This window comes from Nicotiana tomentosiformis, chromosome 1, assembly GCF_000390325.3.
Source record: "Nicotiana tomentosiformis chromosome 1, ASM39032v3, whole genome shotgun sequence".
Taxonomy (NCBI): Eukaryota; Viridiplantae; Streptophyta; class Magnoliopsida; order Solanales; family Solanaceae; genus Nicotiana; species Nicotiana tomentosiformis.
The window spans coordinates 78,463,175-78,469,457 of NC_090812.1; positions in this window are offsets into that span (position 1 = coordinate 78,463,175).

Below are 6,283 nucleotides of genomic sequence, written 5' to 3' on the forward strand. Positions count from 1 at the left end.
GAAAATAATGACATTTCAATTAAAATGAAGCATCCGATAGCTACCAATTTGGATGTAAAATTTATCAAATTAAAATATAATAGCAAATTTCTTTTATTCAAAACAACTCAAATCTCGAAAATCAGTAAAAAAACCAGAAACACAAATCCTTAGAGTCTCGTACAAAGAGCCAAAGACAACACAATACAATAAAGAATACAAAATACATAATAAAATCAAATAATATATTACAGAAGATCACAATAATTTACATATCACGAAAAAATAAAATAACCAAAGGCAAGTGCAGCCATAGAGAAATATCAACAAAGGGCACTCCCGAGGTACCGCCTCGTAGATTCAAATCATAAATAAATTTCAATCTTTCCTTATATCACCGCGGGAGCCTTCACATTTAGTTTTTTAAAACTCATTTTTCCCGAAATAGCATCCCGCATTTTAGCCCACCTTATCACACCGCATGACTTCTAGTAGTTCCCTTACTAGCCATGCGTATCAAGCCCACCTTATCTCACCGCATGTGTTTTAACACCCTGACCTTATATCACTGCATGCGTATCAATATCACAATATTTCACAAATCACACCTCAAGATCCCAAATATCACAGCATAACACAACTTGCAGCTCAAGTGCTCAAATATCACAACATATTATAAATTGTACCTCAAGTGCTCAAATATCACCACATATTACAAATTGCACCTCAAGTGCTCAAATATCACAACATATCACAAATTGCACATCAAGTGCTCAAATATCAAAACATATCACAAATTGCATCTCAACTTCTCAAATATTACAACTTGCCACATAAATCAACAATACATTATTTTTCACAATAAGGAGCCCATAGTTCGATCATAATGTGCACAAAAATCTTAACAAAAATATCCGGGAGTGAACAACTCAACAGGATAATATTTCACAATTTAACACGTTTTCTCAATATGATTTACGGCCTTTATAACTCAATACCAATTTCAGCAACATGAATTGGAAAGTAATTAATCAAGGAACAACGCCTTCTTTAATCTAAAGTTTTTGGCAAATAGATTAATGCCTCCTTTTAAATTTATTTAATAAATTATTTGCAAATGAATAATCCATAATGAAATTATCTCTAGAAAATATCAACTCAATAAAAACACAGGATTCACGTAAAAATCAAGGTGGCAATCACATCAAATTATCATATAAAAACAAAATCAACAACCAAGGATTGAGGCATGGCAAATAGAGGATTTAGTAAGTGCCAACAAATTTCCAATTTAATATTTAAGAGTGTCTAAGAATTTTAACCGGTATAATTTGCACATATAATCCAAGTACGTATTCGTCACCTCGCGTACACGGTTTTTCACATTTCACAAATGGCACATACGACTCAATGCCCATGGGGTAATTCCCTCACTCAAGGTTAGGCAAGATACTTACCTTTTTGAAATTATGCCAATATTCCAAAATAGCCTTCTTGCTATAATTGACCTCTGTATAACTTAAATCTATCCAAATTGATTGTATAACTTCATTAAAATTCATCGGAAATGATTCCGGATAAACATCAACTTAAAATTTTACATTAAAAAGTCAACCAAAAGTCAACGCAGGGCCTGCCTCTTGGAACCCGACATAATCTTTACGAAATCCGAACACACATTTCGATACGAGTTCAATCATACCAAATTTCGAAACGAATCGACCTCCAAATCTTAAAATTTAGTTTTTGAAAGATTTTGCAAAAATCTCATTTTATTCCAATTGATTCACTAATAAAAGATGAAAATAATCATGGAATCATGAAATATAATGAAAGCCGAGTAGGAAACACTTACCCCAATCCATTTGGTGAAAATTCTATGGATAACAATCGCCCAAATCCGAGTTCCCTAGCTCCAAAATTGTTGAAATGAGCTAAAAAAACAAAACTCCTCAATAAAAAAATCCATTTTCCTCCACTAAAAGTCCATTTTTCGTCACTAAAAGTCCATTTCCCATCACTAAAGGTCAGCACCAGGACCTGCTTGCACCAACAATTTAATATTTCACTAAAAAGGCTCTAACGCCATCATACGAACTCGGAATTCGACGATTCTTGTTCCTATGAGTCACAAATAATAATAATACGAACCTAGTTGTTCAATGGAAACTAGATTCAGAGCTCATTTGCTCAATGTGATACCAATTTTGCTCGTTAAATAATTAATTCATATTTCGCGCTAAAAACCCAATCGCGACTTGATGAAATTAGACAAAACATTTCAGATCATTCCAATAATTCATTATCAAACTCCCGGAAGTCTCGAAATCAAATTTCGATCTCTAAAACTAAAAATAAACCTTTGGATCATTACATGTTTATGCTCAAAACACCAAACTCTTCGAAAAACTCTTCCAAAACTCATCTGAGCCCCATGGGACCCCAACCAAGTATACCAACAAGTCCCATAACGTGACACGAACTTAGTTGATGCTTCAATTTACATTAAACAATAGTAAAATATGAATCGCAACCCAATTCAAGCTTAATGAAAACTAACAAATTCCAAATTTTACATTCGATGCTGAAACCTATCAAATCAATCCGGAATGATTCCAAATTTTGCACACGAGTCCTAAATGACATAATAGAGTTGTTTCAATTTCTGGAATCGAATTTCGACCCTAATATCAATAAATTCAACTCCCGGTCAAACTTTCTAAAAATCTTTCATTTTTTAACTTTCGCAAAATGCGTTAAATTGTCCTACGGACTTTCAAATCCATGTCCGGACATACGCCTAAGTTCGAATCACCATACAAAGCTCATCAAAATTCCATTCCCGAGTCGTTTGCTTAAAAGTCCAACTCTGGTCAACTATTTTCATGTAAGCTTCGAAAAAAGGATTGTTCTTCCAATTTAATCCGAACCTTCCAAAACGAAACTCGACCGTACACACAATTCATAATAAATAATATGTAGTTGCTCGGGGACCTTAAGTCGCTGAACGAAATGTTAATTCTCAAAACGACAAGTTGTGTCGTTATAAAAAACCTCACGTAAAAGGAATAATACTCTGAACCAAAATGCTTCGAAGAAAAGGCATCTAAGACTATACTTAGTAAAGCACGAATTGAACAACATGTATGGAATACTTGAGCAAATGCAAAAGTTTAAAGCTTGCATGGATATTCAAACGAAAGTAAGACTCAAACGATATTTGAACAAAAAGTATGTCTTTATTCACAACAACGTGCCAAAACATTATAAGTACAAAATGAGAAAAGAAAGAAAAAGCTAAATTGCAGCGCCTCCGGGACTAGGAGGAAGAGAAGTATCCACATTGTCGGGAAGAGTACGTGGTTCCGCAGATGGCTTAACGCTTTCCCCAGTTTGGTCTTTGGCCTCATCGCCTTCCGATCCTTCTTCAGTTTCCAAAAATTCGGAACCGGAATCAGACAAAAATGAAACATCAGACTGCGCCGGGAGTCCATTTTTTGCAGCCAACGCAAGCTCTCAGGCCTCAGCAATTTCGGCATCAACGTCAATGATACCAGCTTTGGCCTCTTTCAAGGTTTTTCTCCTCATGCTATACATAAAATTAGTTTTTTCAACAATGAGGAAAGCTGTTCGGCGCTTAAGTTCTTCTTTAAGTTGAGTAACCTCGGCAAAAAAGTTTTCCCGAGCGAATATAGCAGATTTGAGGCTGACGTCGAGCTCGCGGACAGTTGAACTAAAGAGCCTATTTTGCTCAATATTTTTCTTGTACTTCTCTTCCAGCTGGGCATGTTTTACCTCCACGGTAACAAGCTCTTCACTTTTGGAGTTCAAGGCTACCTCCAAGTTAATCACTCTTTCAACGGAGGTAGTCTCAGAGTCGGTTGCAGTAACAACGACGTTCTGGACATCTGCCCATTTGGCCTTGGCCTCATCAAATTTAACCCTTAGCGGCCTAATTTCTTGGCTAAGGGTTACCACTTCTTGCTCTCTTTGCTGCATACGAGCCTCCAAAACAGCAACCTCAGTAGCTCTGATTTTCAGTTCCGAGAGGCAGAGAACATTCTGGTCTCGTTAAGCCAAAAGCTAATTCCGTTCATAAGTAAGTTTTTCCTTCTTACGAATCAACCTTTGAAGGCTCTCAGAAGCAAGATAGTTGGCCTACAAAACAAAAAGAAGTAAGACTTAGAATACATTCATATTAAAGTAGAAGAAGTAACGAATGAAGAAAAGAACATATCGATGCGGCATTGTGCATGGTATTGTTCAACAAGCACTCTCTTGAGAGTGCCTGAATCTTTTCCCAGTCCTTTTCTAAAGACAAAGGCTTCAGATAATTAGCAAGCTCCACCGGTCGGGATAACAAGTTGCACCCAGTAGAGACCGAAAGAGTAACGTTCCTCCTTCTTTGTGGATATTCAGAAGGGGCGGCATAATTTTTCCCCAAATTCCCATGAACTGGGGACTGTGGAAGAGGAATACCTTCTTCATGGTCATGTACGGCTGATGGAGGTGATGTAGCAATTGTTGGTGGAAGAGTGGATGAAGATAGAAGTGACATAACAGTTGCTCGTGTTGGTAAAATCGGAGATTGAGCTGATGGAGTTGAAGAATGAGAAGCAACTACATCAAATGTAGTGCTGGTTGTTGAATGTTCGCCAACCAAAGACGGCAAGGACCCGGTACTCGGCCCCGCAGCACCAATTATAGTATTTGGAGCCCGAAAATGGGAGTTGTCATATTCCACTAAATCATATCTCTCAAAAGTGCTGAGACATCGCCTTCAGTTGGTGCAATTATTTCAACAGGTCGAGCATCATGTTGAGATGATGAGGATCATTGCCTTCTATGTAAAGACGCTCCCTCATCACTAGCTTCTTCATCATCATCTATCCTCACAGTATCTATGACCGACCCAGAAGGAGGACCAGTCATCATCGCCACCGGAGATGACTCGGGGCAGCAATCTTTGCCCTTCTATTATTTTCCCCGACCGCGGAGGAACGTCTTCTCTTTGTTTGTTTATCCTCCGGTCGGGGACTCCGTAAATATTTGCACCTGAAACAGGCCCGGAGATACCTGTTTGAGTAAGTGCTTCCTGAAGCAGCCTCGCTGCATCAGCATGATTAGCCAGAACGTCCTCATCGGGGACAACAACAGAGCCCACATATAGACTTAATTAAATGGACAAAGTCAGAAGGTTCAACCAAGTTCTTCATATGCAAAAATGGAAGCAAGGTAAATTAGAGTTACCATGATTTTTGGCTTTCCACTCGTATTTAAGGGCTAGTTCTTTCCACGAACGAGTTTCGGGCATTGTGACGTCCAAAACCCATCGGTTCAAACTTTTCACTACCGTGGGAGCCATCGAATTCCTGAAATATGCGAAGGGTGAAGAGATGATACGGCCATAGAAGAATATCTAGTAAGAGTTATATTATACAAAGAACTTACGAGTGCAGTTCCAAGCAACCGGAAAGGATGAAGCCGTTGTCGGAATGATGTCATTGGTGGCCACTGCAACAAACCGTTCCATCTACCCACGGTCGTTGTCATCATCCATGCTAGACAATAAAGCATGGTGTCCACGCTTGCAAAAGGTTTATCATTCCCCCGCAGAAGATTTTGGGGGAATAGAGATTCATCATATGAGCTAAGGTTAGATCCTCTCCAGTTTTTTGGCACAAGTGTCGGAGGCAAGCAATCGTCCTCCACACCGAAGGACTTACCTGTGCCAAAAATACCTAGTAGCGGAGACAAAACTCCGCAATCACGGAATCAAGATCTCCGCTCAAATAAAACGCACCCAAAGTAAATGGATACGTGAAAATGTATGTAAAACCTTCCATGGGAAGGGTCACTAGCTTTGATAGATCAGGAGCGATAATTTCCAATTCATTACAATGACAGTCCTTCTTCACAGTAGGAATATTGGAAGGACAAATGGATGAAGGGTACCTACTAACATCCCATGTATGAGGATTAGCACAACTTCACGGTAACACAAAGTTATGTCACCGGAAAGCAGGGGGACTATCTGTATAGGGTAAAATATGATATGACACGTGGCTGGCTAAAAGGAGGACACATGGAATCCAAGATGTGATGGTTGAGGACCGAACGCATCCACTGCGCTTGTCACCGGAACGGATAACGTTCATAAAAGTGTATTAAATGCTCTGCGCCCGGTAACATTTAATAAGGAATATTCAACAGCATTAAAAGCGACGGTCCGCTACAGAGAATTTGGCATTTATACATCTTCATCAATGACCCTCATAATTGGCATTAAAGGAGAGCATGATCC